The sequence below is a fragment of the Arvicanthis niloticus genome, chromosome 6, assembly GCF_011762505.2.
Source record: "Arvicanthis niloticus isolate mArvNil1 chromosome 6, mArvNil1.pat.X, whole genome shotgun sequence".
Lineage (NCBI taxonomy): Eukaryota > Metazoa > Chordata > Mammalia > Rodentia > Muridae > Arvicanthis > Arvicanthis niloticus.
The window spans coordinates 99548100-99561625 of NC_047663.1; the positions used below are offsets into that span (position 1 = coordinate 99548100).

At 41.8% G+C, this 13526-nt stretch overlaps 1 long non-coding RNA gene across 2 annotated transcripts in view; it reads right to left on the bottom strand.

The window, feature by feature from the left end:
• Positions 1 to 13003, bottom strand: part of LOC143442886 (uncharacterized) — a 36563-nt gene extending 23560 nt beyond the window's left edge. The window contains exon 1 of one of the 2 annotated variants that reach the window (XR_013111470.1): positions 12807 to 13003. This is a non-coding gene — a long non-coding RNA (uncharacterized LOC143442886). Of the gene's footprint in view, positions 1 to 11889; positions 12008 to 12806 lie in introns of those variants that run through there. The other variant, XR_013111469.1, reaches the window with a different exon arrangement.
• Between the last annotated feature and the right edge of the window lie 523 nt (positions 13004 to 13526).

Here is a 13526-nt window from a genome sequence, read left to right on the forward strand (position 1 = left end):
ATTTTGATTCATAAGGTTTCAAAACAACTTCTGGTTATCACAGCACTTCAAAACAATTTCACTTCAAACTTGTTTTCTTTCCTATTACAAATATGGAGTTGGTCCTGTTAAGGGCCTGCTCCTTACATTTGGAAAACAGGGAAAGCCTAGGGAATCAGACTCTAATGCCACAGGAAGGGTCCCTGGGGATCGGGGATCGAGTCAATCATTACCTAATAACTCACAAGACACCATTCTTGATGGTGTCTTAGAGTCTCAGCTCTTTCACTACATAGGGATAGGAACTAATCAGACTATCAGACCATTGATTGACAAAACTCATTGTGACTGAGGGCAGCACAAATTAATGTTAGAAGACTTACGAGGAGCTAAAATTTGTCTAATATTCAAAATCTTTAGACTACGCACTTCCTCTTATCCTGATGCCAGTTACTCTGCTTTATGCTTTTATTCATCTGGATGACAGCAGTATTACTGGGCCCCTGAGACTACTTGGTGGGCATGTGCCAATGGTTTGACTAAATGTGTCTCTTCTGATACTTTACAAACTAAGTATACAGGTTGACCAGATATTTGTTGAGGTTTAATCTTTTGATATGTACTGTTATGATAAGTACTAGTGTAAGACCCCCCACGAAGGGAGGACCTCCCTGAAACCTCAGGAATTCGAGGCCACCTAATAACTCACAAGACACCATTCTTGATGCAACAGCAAGAGGTATATTTCTGGATCAGTCGACTGAGGCTGAGACTCGTAACCCAGGCAGGGACAGAGGAGTGTCAACTCCAAGGCAGGGGAGTACAGGATATATAAAGGGAAAAACCACAAACTAGGGGGGGGGGGGTGAGGGGGAAACCAAGGAAACATAACATAAAAACAGTGGAAAGTCTCAAGAAGTCCCAACCCATAAATTAGTCCAGGTCATGTGGAAAACATCTTATACACTTATCTTTTGTAAGAATGTAACCTTGTCTAACCATTTATCTTGTGGTCAGCCAGTTCCTGGGACCACCCAGATGACTTGAATCTTTCTTTTTATCTTCCTGCTTTGGGCCTTCCCCACCAGCAAGTGGGTTCTCTTCCCTGAGGTCTGAGGAATGTTAGTCAGCTCCCCCTTCCTCTCTTGAATGTTAATCCAGCAAGTATCCCCTGACTCAGGGATAATGTACCCCTCCTGGAATGTAGAATGTATCTGGGGGCAGTGAAGGCCTAAAATCTTACATTTAGTTCTGCTTTCTTGGTGGAACTAGTGAACCTGCATTCTTTTGCTCAGGTCTAGGGGTCATAAAAACTTTCTATATTTTTCACAAGTTTTCTATGCCTTTCACTGGCCCCTGAGGCCTGGTTGCTCCCAGGGATGATAGAGTCTTAATGTACTCAAGTGACACTATGTACCCTTGCCCCCCAAGTTATCCCTGATTGGCCTACTGCCAATAGCTAAGAAGAAGAGAGATAGGTGGGGTCTTGGGTTCCTGGGCTTGGGGGCTATAGGGATCATTAGGAAGGAAAAGAAGGTAGACAGAGGAGAAAAGCCATGGGTTAGGAGTCAAGAAAGCATGGCCACAAGGGCTGGCCAATTGGAGTTAAGAGCAGCCCAAATGAAATATGGTAAGTAATAACCCGGGGTTATCAATAGGAAAATGATTTTAATAGCAGAGAGGGTAGGTATCTGCCCAGCTCTGGTGCTGATTAAAGCTTGTTATAAATATAAAGGTTGTGTGTGACTTTTACTCAGGAACCGAATGATCAAAGGCAGGGTAGAAACCCCAGATTGAGATTAAATATTTGAAAATATTAAATATTTTCAAGTATTAAAACAGTAGAGGTATTAAAACAATACTTAAGTTCCCTTGCAGAAATGATACTACAAAATTGGAAAAGCTTAGACTTACTTCTCATGTGATTAAAGCAAAACAACAACAAAAACCTAAGTATGGTTTTGGGAGCAACCTGTCGTTTCTATGCTAACTGATCATGAGTAATTTAAAAGAAAATTGCAATGGGTAGGAAAGTAATTGATACCACTCTGTTCTTTTGGTCACCCTGGTTAACTACTCTGCTACCAATACTGGCTGGGCCTTTAATTCTCATTCTGATTGAATTAACAGCAGGGCCCTGCATTTTAAACTAAAGACAGGGTGAGTCCATGATTTGACTCACTCAATAAGATTAGTGTAGAGTGTAACAGGGCCCCAGAACTTAGCACAAGTGACTTCATGCTGGAAATGCCATTCAGGCTGTAAAGCTCATCGAGGAGACAGTACCACCTGACAAAATGACAACAAAGACCTAATCCATCAAAGTCCATAGTTCTGGGAAAGTCTCAAAATGTACTAACCTTACTCTTTGGCTTCTGTAGTTCTGCTTCTGGCTAACTGTTCTTGTTAACTGAACTATGTCAACTCAGAACATGGTTTTTGTGCTTATATAAGCTCATCCTAAGAAAGGCTCAGTGCTACACTGGGATTCTGAGACCCAGTATAGTCGATAGCCAGCTAATAAAGACTTTTTTATTGGCTTAAACCTATGTCTGAGCAGTCTTCTCTGGTGACTACCCCACAATTGGTGCACACATCTTTGCTACACTCCTGTTGCTGGCTATATGAGCAGACTGTTCATGCACTTTGGGAGCCTGTTACCCCTGACTCAGGCTGCCCACCTGACATTGCAACACTGAGGCCAATAAAGGCTTCTTAGGAATGGTCTTTCTTGCTTACTTTTGACCTGTTAGCTTTCACACAGCAGGTAACAGGAAGAAAGCCTGCAGGAGAAGAGATTCCAGGGGCTGCCAGAGTAGCAGGAACACTGAGAACGCAGCTGAGGAATTCCAGAGAATGGTCAGGGCGGAGACGTAAAGCAGAGATGATAAGGTAGGTAAGTTATAAAGAGCTGAAGAGATGAAAGTGTGGCCCCGAATCACTGGAAGTTTATCAGAGAGAAATCAAAGAACCAAGGATCTGAGACACACTAGGCCCAAGACCCAAACTTCTGGGGTAGCGTGTCCCCTGGTTTGGATCTTTGGGTCCAACAAGATCTCAGGATTATTGACAGGGAAGTAGCCAAACTGGCTGTAATGCTTTGAGGCTTATTGTAAATAGAAAGCTTTTGTGGTTTTTACTTGGGGACTAAATGATCTAAGGCAGGACAGAAACCTACAAATAACATTTACTGAAATACCAAGGCCTGTGATGAGGGTTGTAACGCTGACTGACAGCTCCCACTGTTGCTCCTTGCTGCTGTCTGTGTGTAGCAGCTGCTGAGTGATAGGACCAGTGCTGATCACATCCAAGAACTCAGTGACTCAAGCTGTACATTTCTTCTGAGCCTGGAGCAATAGGCCTGGTGCCCTCAGAGCCTAAGCTCTTCCAGGCGTAGGTTCTGGGTTTGCACCACTCCAGGGTTTTTGGCTGTCTACACAAGAAGGCTTCTTACCTATTCATACTCTCTCTGTGGGCAGAGCTGAAGGCTCACATCCATCTGACTGGTAACTACACCTAGTCATGCATAGGAAATTTGGCTCACCCCAGTGTGGCTATCAGTCATGCTGAAGTACCTCAGCAGTAGCCAGATCCTGGAAGTTAATGGCTTCAATTTACATCTCAAAGTGGGGCTAGACTTGGCTCAGCCCTTAAGAGCATTGACTGCTCTTCCAGAGGTCCTGAGTTCAATTCCCAGCAACCACATGGTGGCTTACAACCATCTGTAATGGGATCCAATGGCCTCTTCTGGTGTGTCTGAAGACAACTACAATATATATATACACATTTCTTGCCAGGCAATGGTGGTGCACACCTTTAGTCCTCTGAACTTGGAAGGCAGAGGCAGGTGGTGGATTTCTGAGTTTGAGGCCAGCCTGGTCTACAGAGTGAGTTCCAGGACAGCCAGAGCTGTACAGCGAAACCCTGTCTGGGAGGGTGGGGTGGGGGGAGAAAGAAAAAAAACATACATCTCAAAGTGATGCAAAGAAACTTCCCTGCCCCTCCTTAGGATAAATAAGGTAGTAGGAAGGTGCTGGAGATGCCTTGGATGGGATTAACATCTGATAAGATAAAGCTGTTGAGATGAGGCTTTGCGTGTAAATGAGGTTTCTAGTGAACTACTTGGAATATGAAGGTTTACTGGTTGGGAAAGGAGAAAGGTCAGATATGCCTTAAGCATGACTGTTGGTCCTGCAATGCAGAAACACAGCAAAAACTATCTCTTATTCAAGAGGACTAAGAGATAGTTTACTCGGAGCCAGTCCACGGCCTGGGAACATGCATTCAGATCACCTAGTTTTATAAGGTATTTCTGAAATCACAAACCAAGACTCTTTCACCTCATCTGGCTTAACATATTCCAAAGGAGACTAATGGCTGGACATTCTGTTTTACCTAATGGTCACAAGCTGTTGATTCACACACAGAGGAGAGACAGAAGTATCTACCAAAGATGGCCCAAGGTAATTTTGCTCTGAACTTGCAAATTCCAAACTCCATAATCACTGAAGTTCTAATAAGGTCATCAGCTTTGAAGAAGGCTTAGTTTAAGCTTTCTTTGGAGAATTTTCTTTTGAAGACCCCCATACTCGGGAGACCCTTCCTCAAGCCTCCGGAATGGCGACCACCCAAAAATCACAAGAAACCATACCTGGATGCAATCAGCAGAGGTTTATTAGGGGAGGAGCCGGCGGTCAAAAACGACAAGCTCTTTAGCTCCAAGAGCAGGGTTTTTGGCCCCGTGTGGTGGGATAAAGGGTCTTTTATAGCATGGGGTGGGGGGAGGAAGGCATTTTCGCACGCTTACACATGATTGGTTGTTTACAAATTTTGAACATAGCACTGGGAAGACCAAGGGAGGGGTAACCAAGAACAGTGGAACATTTCAGAGAATCTAGCCCAAATGATCTAGAGTCATGTGAGATCACTCTGCACACTCATTCTTCTCAAAAATGTGGTTTTCACCATGCTATTGTGTCCTATTCTGCCATTTCAGATTATTATCTTTACTTTTTCCGGCTATAGGGCTATGGCCCCACCTAGGTGGTAGCATCTTTATCTGTAATCAGGAATGCCTTCCTGCCTTGGGTGAGGCTTGGGGAATGTAATCCAGCAAGTGTCCTTCACCTGGAATGTGAAGGCCTGAAATCTTATTTTCAGTTCCGAGTTCTGTAAGTCGAAAAAATCTACACATATTTCATAAAATGGCCTTTATAATTTTTCACTCTACACTTTCATAATCTTTTAACATTCTTACTTGAAAATATCACTGAATAAAATAAATATTATTTCTATGTACTGCTTGATTGTTTATTCAATGACTGACCAGTCACTTGTATGTCTTAATTTTCAATAAGTTAGGAATTCTCATAAGAGTAGTATTTTATAATTTTATTTCTGTTAAGATTTTAAGCCCTAAAAGTTACAGTTTTGAATTAAAGCTCTTTTAGAATCAAAATAAGCTTAAAACTATAGATAGAGATTGGGAACCTCATTTTCTCAATCTTTTGACAGTGTGCTTTTACAAAATATTATAGTTTTTATGTGACTCAGTTTCTCCAAATAGTTAAAACTAAACAAAGTTAGCAAAGACATGAGTGATTAGACATATGTCTTCGAATGAAAATAAAGAAAGAAAGAAAAAAGACGGGAAAGGGACATGATTGTTCCTAAGTATAGGGGAGGAAAAGTTTATCATAGACATGTGGGAGAGCATAGCCAGAGGCAGACACATCTGTTAGAGTCCAGAGTGGTCATTATTAGAATATAGGCAATTCCATTAAGCTCCTCGAAGGGACCCAGCATCTGCTTATGTCATCAGCTGCCACTGCCAGGTGTGCCAGGTGAGGCTGCTTATAAAAAGACTGCTTGCCACCACAGCTCTCTGTTTCCAGTATTCTTCCCCTTCTCTGTCCTGCCCATCTGTCTGCAAGTCAGCTCATCTGCCTCTACCCCTTCTCCAGGCCCTCACACCTCCCCCTTCCCCTGATAAATCCTCTTTATACCAGATCTGTGGCATGGTGTAATTACTCAGGTGCACAACTTGCCATGGGCCCACCAGGTACCCTTACCACATTATATTTTATAACAGTCATGACCCTGAACCATGTGGGGAGACAGGGAAGGGAAGGGAGAGAGGAGAACCAAGTACAGCAGCCCAGAGGCCAAAAGAAAAGTCAGAGGGAGTAGGTAACCAAAATGACTGAATTATACAAGGAAGGGTAGCACAGCCCCTGGGCTAGAAAGTTCAGGGTAGAGGGTGGAGTATGCCAGCCGTGCCCTTTAATACGTGGGGACTGAGGGATGCTGGGAGAACCTGGAGGCCCCGGCTGCTTTGATGTGTTAAATAGGTACCATTTGTCCTCGGTTTAAAATTTAACATCCCAGCCTTTTGTTGAAAATAAATGAATAAGAGGCAATGTGGTTGTTAATGATTACTTCCTACAGATATTTGGGCATCTTTCTTGGGGGCCCAAAAAGTAAACTCTGTAAGCAGAACTTAGGAATTTATTTATACATTGCATGTTATACCAAAGTAATAAATAGTACCTGAATTTTACAGCCTTTGCAAACCAAACCCCAAATGGTCTTACAAATCCTGAGAGAAAAAAAGTTTACATTTCAGCAAGAGCTTTAAAGATACCGTTCATTACCTTGAAGGAGGGAACATTTTCATAAACAAGAAACAAGAAGCAGAGTGGTTTAGAGAGTGAAAATCTGTAATTACATTGTGTGTGTGTGTGTGTGTGAGAGAGAGAGAGAGAGAGAGAGAGAGAGAGAGAGAGAGAGGGAGGGAGGGAGGAAGAGAGAGAGAGAGAGAGAGAGAGAGAGAGAGAGAGAGAGAGAGAGAGAGAGAGAGAGACCTTTGGTTAATTGTTTTACAACCTCTTGGAATGTGCTCTAAGTAGGAGAAAGTCTGGTTACTATCTAAGAGCAATTAACTGGTGACACTTGGGAGACTGGCAGAGTTCTCATTGCAGTTTTGACTATTAGAAAAGGACCTAATAGCAGTCCCATTATAAAAGAGCTTAATAATCACTGGTATAATTTTAAGAATTCTTATAGGATCATCATTAAAACTTAAGAAGTCATCTAATTGTCTATATAACATCACTACAAGACAGTACATCTTTGTGGATCTGCAGAGATCTGCTCCAAAGGGGTATGCTATTGCTTAGTGATTGTTATATCTGCTTAATAATAATAGGAAAAAACTATTAATAGCAGGAATCTTTCTTAAAATGAGTCCCTTACAGCACACTTGTCACAAATTATATAATAATCCAGGGCAGGCCTTTTCAGGATGATCACCTGCTAGTTATTAGCTTGTTCCATTATGGATCCTGACAGGTGGGGAAGGCCCAAAGCATGTAGATACATTCCGAAGCATGGTCCAACCCTTGCCTCCTACAGACAAGGGAAGTCCTTGCCACCTCCCTAAAGACCAATCGATTTAAAAAGACACACTGTTCTGCCAATCACATTGTGCCTAATGGCTGCTGCCCTAAAAACTGTATAAAAACTGACCAAATGGGTTGCCCAGGGTCACTGCCTCTCCTTCGGGTGCAGTACAACCCCAACATGTTGGAACAATATATTCCTCTTCCATTTTGCATCGATTCTCAGCTCCTTGTGGCTCACTTGGTGGGTCCCCGGTAAGATAAGGCTCACATTATCACAGAGTCTTACATTCCCAGAAAGCCTCAAGGTCATATATAACTGGTGTTGGCATTTAATCTAAGCTCTGCTCCACAATTACCTAGAAACAGCCAGGTGTGCCTGACTCACTATAAAAGGGGTTGCTTTCCCCCTCCTCAATCTCTTGCTTTCTTGAGCAATGTCCTCTTGCTTCTGCTCCCCCTCCCTCCCCGTTACCCCACCCCCTCTCTCCAGGTGCTTATGGCTATCCTCTATTCCTCTCTATATATCTCTAGCTCTACTTTTCTCTCAACTCCCCTCCCATGCTCTGAATAAACTCTATTCTATACTATACTGTCCTGTGGCTTATACCTCAGAGAGGAAAGAAATGCTTCAGCATGGGCCCAAGGGGACTGGATCTGGGGTAAGGAGAGGTAAGGGGAAGCTAGGAGGAATAAAAGGGAAGATATCTTAGTTATGGCTTTACTGCTGTGAGCATACCAGCATACCATGACCAAGGCAACTCTTATAGAGACAACATTTAATTGGGCTGGCTTACAGGTTCAGAGGTTCAGTCCATTATCATCAGTGCAGAAACATGGCAGCAACCAAGCGGACATGGAGAAGGAGAAGCTGAGAGTTCTACATCTTGATCTGAAGGTTGCTAGTAGAATATTGGCTTCTAGGCAACTAGGATGAGGGTCTTAAAACCCATGCCCACAGTGACACACCTACTCCAAGAGTTTCGTGCCTATTCCAAAAAGGCCACACCTACTCAGACAGGGCCACACCTTCTAACAGTGCCACTCCCTGGGCTGAGCATAGATAAACCATCACAGCTGGGAGACTGGTAGGCATGTATTGTATGAGAGAAGAACCTATTTTCAATAAAAGAAAAACACATCAAACTCTAATTTAAAAAATAAGAAAGAAAGAATAATTTTCTCTTAAAGCCATACAATAGCTTCCTTGTTCTACATAGAGCATGTCAAGTGTCCTGTTACAATGCAGAACCATTTCAGCTAATGAATATACCTGTTGATAAATCTGGGTCTATTTGATTTTAACAGGTTCCTTTCCTGGTATGCCAATAGGCACTATAGGTAGCCAATTTGTCCCCTATGGAAGTGAGTTTCCTTTTAACTTAACATTGCAGCCTTTTGTAGACAATAAGGGATGATGTATTTATTCTCTTCTGTAAATACTTCATGATGAAATTAGGACATTGTTGTCAGAATCCAGGATGGATGGTGGCACAGCCATATCCACTGAAGATGGTGAGAGTCATAAAGCCAGCACAGCTGTCTGACACGGTTCCAGCAAAGCTGAACTTAATGCTGCGATGCGATTGCTGTCTTACTACCTCTCACTTTTAGTTTTGGTCTCTGGCTGTATTCTTGTGGGGCTTTCTGGATTCTGATTCATTTTATGTCTTTTCTTTTCTTTTTTTTTTTTTTTTTTTTTCGAGACAGGGTTTCTCTGTGTATCCCTGGCTGTCCTGGAACTCACTCTGTAGACCAGGCTGGCCTCGAACTCAGAAATCTGCCTGCCTCTGCCTCCCAAGTGCTGGGATTAAAGGCATGCGCCACCACTGCCCAGCCCATTTTATGTCTTTTCAAGAGGAAATTATGTCTGAGTCTCTTTAGGATAGTCCTAAACATACAATCTCTTCTGCTTTCAGAAAAATATAATCTTATTCTGCCCTATTTGGAAGTCTTTCTTTTGCCCTGGAAATTGTGATGAGCACAAAGATGCTAGACATTTTTTGGGAGGCCATGATTCCAGGATTTTCTTGATGTATTTGCCACTAAGCCAACTCAGAAACAAAATAATCAGAACAGAATAAACTTAGAAGTAGCTGACAAGCTCCAACTGAGATTTGGCAACAGATCAGAGGTCTCCTTCTATAATACACTCAGAACTTCCTGAAAATGTAGCTTACAGATAGGGGACCAGACTGGGTTTATAATAAAAGTTAGATTGGTTCAAATAACCATTTTCCTACATAATAGCTTGTGTAGATGAAGAAAGGAGTTAGGCCTCAAAATTTGCCATTCATGAAAAGCCTGGCTCAGATATTTTCTTTGTCTAGCTCTTTGAAACCACAAAGGCTGCCAGCCTAAAAGAGGCTGTCATATATTAAGTATGCTTGCCTTGCTAGAGATATTTTATTGATTCTTTGAAATGGAGTTATAAGGCTCATAATAAAAAATAAAATCTGTTCTATCTGTAGTTGCTAATTGTAATTAAACCTGCAACCCCACACATGCAATGAAAAATCAAACACATGTCTGGAGACAAAATGATATGATCTATACTTCTTGGAAAATCATGAGTCTGTCTTTGTTTTATGAAATCTGTATAAGTAAAGAATGACCTCATTGTTAGTCAGTCAAGGCTATAAGATTCTGTCAGGAGCCATAATGGGACAAGCTAATCATGAGCAGATGATCATCCTGAAATGCTTGCCTCGGATTATTATATAATCTGCGACAAGTGTGCCCCATTAGCAAGGCTGTGGTAGACGTGATTTTAGGAAAGATTCCTGCTATTAATATGCTTTTCCCACTATTATTATTATTAGACATATGCAATTATCACTAAGCAATAGCACACCCCTTTGTAGCAGATCTCTGCAGATCCACGAAGATGTACTGTCTTGTAGTGATGCTATATAGGCAAATAGATGACCTCTTAAGTCTTAATGATGATCCTATAAGAATTCTTAAAATTATATCAATGATTACTAAGCTCTTTTATAACAGGACTGCTATTAAGTCCCTCAGGCATAGTCAAACTGCAATCAGAACTCTGCCAGTCTCCCGAGTGTTATCAGTTAATTGCCCCAAGAGAGATAGTAACTGGACCTTCTCCTGCTCAGAGCACATTCCAAGAGGTTGTAAAACAATTAACCAAGGAAATCCATAATTTATTATAAGTACCAGGACAGAAGACAAAATATTGCCTGGGTTTATCTATACAAAACTTCACTAATTTCTTAAGTTATAGTTTCAAACTTTCTGCGAACCTGTGGAGTTAGACAGGTGATGAATGTCTAGCTAGATAATTACTCCTAATGGATATTCATATAAACATTCTGTGTTGTAAACTTCTATTTCAATTTATAATTTGAATTTTGGTGTGAACTTGTGATGAACTTTGTAACATGTGATCATGTATGCTGAATGGTGTATATATACTGAAGACAAAGGAGTTAAATAGAATAGAGTTAGTCAGTTAGTGAGTTAGTGACTTAGAATAGAGTTAGAATAGTCAGTTAGAATAGAGAGAATAGAAGATAGAAATAGAGATAGAATAAGAAAATTTTCTTTTCCCAAATAGAAAAGAAGTTTTCCTTTTTCCCACTTAGGACCTTTCTGCTTTTCCCCTCAGATAGCCTTCATAGGATACTTTTTACACTTAATAAACTCTATAGCAACTTTTCTAAGTGTCTTTTCTTCCAGCGACCAAGCCGCAAGTTAGAGCCCAGCAGTTCCTGCTGAGATAGAACAAAGGCCACGTTGCCTAATCCTCTGCTGTTACGCTACAGGTGTTAATCACCCTAGCCTGCAGTCTCTTATCCTCAGAAGTTTTTAGGATAGCACAAGGCTATTTACTTAACTCCTTGCTGGTCTTAGGGCTGGGGTGCAAGTGCCAGTTTCTGGTCACAGGATCACTGACTGCAGGTCAGCTACAGTAGCATAGGGGCTGCCTCAAGAAGAACCGGATGAAGGAGGAGAAGAAAGAAGAAGAAGCTGCATTTTCTCTCCCCCTCTGACACCAAGCCGGGGCTGACCCCCAGCAGATTCCCCTAACCATCATACCTACTCATTCCTCCTTTGCCAACTCCTCACCTCCTCTCTGGGACATCTCAACTGCTCAGGCTGGTCCCGGGCAAGATGGAATGCTAGTGGAATGCTGGGAGGGGATTCAGCAATTGGGGCATTCATCAGAAGCATCTGGTTTGTGGACCCAGCTAAAGAGTCAGGGAGCAATCACATCAGCTGGACTGGTTCACATCAGCTTTCAGCAAGTCCAGGACTCACAGCCATTCAGAACAGTTTGTAGCCCACAGCATATTCCTAGATGATTTCTGTTAGCCAAGCAGAATTTTCCTGAGACAGATTAGGGACAGAAATTAAGGTTTAGGATCTTAATGGAAAATCTTACATTTGGAACTTTGAGGCCTGTCTTAGGTATTTTACTGCTGTGAAGAGATTCTATAACTAAGGCAACTCTTATAAAGGACAACATTTAATGGGGCTGGCTTACGGTTTCAGAGATTCTGTCCATTATCATCATGGCAGGAAGCATGGCAGCATGAATACAAACATGGTGCTGGAGGAGCTGAGAGTTCTACATCTTGTTCAGAAGGCAAACAGGAGAATACTGGCTTCCAGGAAGTTAGGAGGAGTGTCTCAAAGCCCACCCCACAGGGACACACTTCGTTTAACAAGGCCACACCTCCTCCAGTAAGGACATACCTTCTAATACTGCCATTCCCTGTGGCCAACCAGTCAAACACATGAATCTATGATGGTCTATCATAGTTGGGGTGGGGGTGCAGGGAGGGAGAGAAAGAGAGAGATCACATCTTCAGGAATAGACAAGTAGAGAAACTTAGATTATATTTATCTGGAGTCCTATATGACCTATGAGAGGTAGATCCAAGACTTTTGACTTCTTTGACTCCCTGAAACTTAATGAATTTTTAGTTACCAAAAAGAAAATAAATATTCTAAATATATTAGCATTGCCATTGTTTTCAATCTGTACTAAAATCCACATTTAAAAAAAAAAAAAGCAGCTAACAGGTGTCTATAAAACACCTGGAATAGAATTATGTTTACGGCTTTAGGTTAAAAAGCATGAACATTTGTTTCTCTGCCAGAGGGCTGGATACACACAGATTGCACTAAGTTGTTTTAGCACGCTGTGAAGCACTTTTGAGTTATACTTAGAATATAGCCGAAGGAAATTTAAAATCTTGAGTGATAATGGTAGTCAGTGCTTTACCAGCTTATCAGAACTTCATTGATTAACATTAAAACTCTAAACTTTCGAAATCTTAGTGTAACAATAATAGCATAGAGGGGGAAAGAAAACTAAAAACATTTTTTTTCTTTACCTTAAATCACTTTCTTATGTATTTATAAGTTGCACTTACATACCTTGAAACAGAGGCTTACCTGCAACTTAGATGGTTACCCTAGGTTCCCACAGTCTCCTTGGCTTTGTAGGGAGAGTGGTCAGTATTCATCTGTCACACACAGCAGCACTGGCCTTCAGCTGCCAGAGCCAAGTCTGAGAGATTTTTCTGTAGAGGAGGAACTTGCAGGACTGGCCTTACTTTGACTAGGAACAGTAGAGCAGTCAACCCAACAGTGTGCACAGGTCGGACAGAGTCCTGGCAGCAGACAAGGCATGGGGGTGTTTTTCCCAGTGGGTAGTGTTACCACAATCCAGGTGGAGAACTTGGTGGCCCATTGTCTTCTTTGGAGATCTTCCAGTTCCTGCTGAGATGTGGTATTTCTCTCTATTATGGGAATCAATCGTTCTCCATTAAACAATTTTAAATGCTGTATTTGACAGATTTCTGAACAGTCTGAGGACCATAATCTGTTAAGTATACAAGATTTAAACAAACTTTGTTTTTAGCTGTGAGCTTTAGGCTTAACCTTGGAAACACATACAGGAGACTAAATAAAGCTTGTCATTATAAATGAATTATGTTTGAACTTAGCATGGCTACAAGCGTAGCTCTAAGATCATTACAGAATTTGATCATTTATATAGTGAATATTATCTTGTGTTGCGGCCCGAGCTGCCCCACGGTTGAGGGCCAAAATGTCCTGGACCTCTCTGTCAATATTGGGACCCGCACTGCTAAAGGCCTTGGGGGGCTAAAC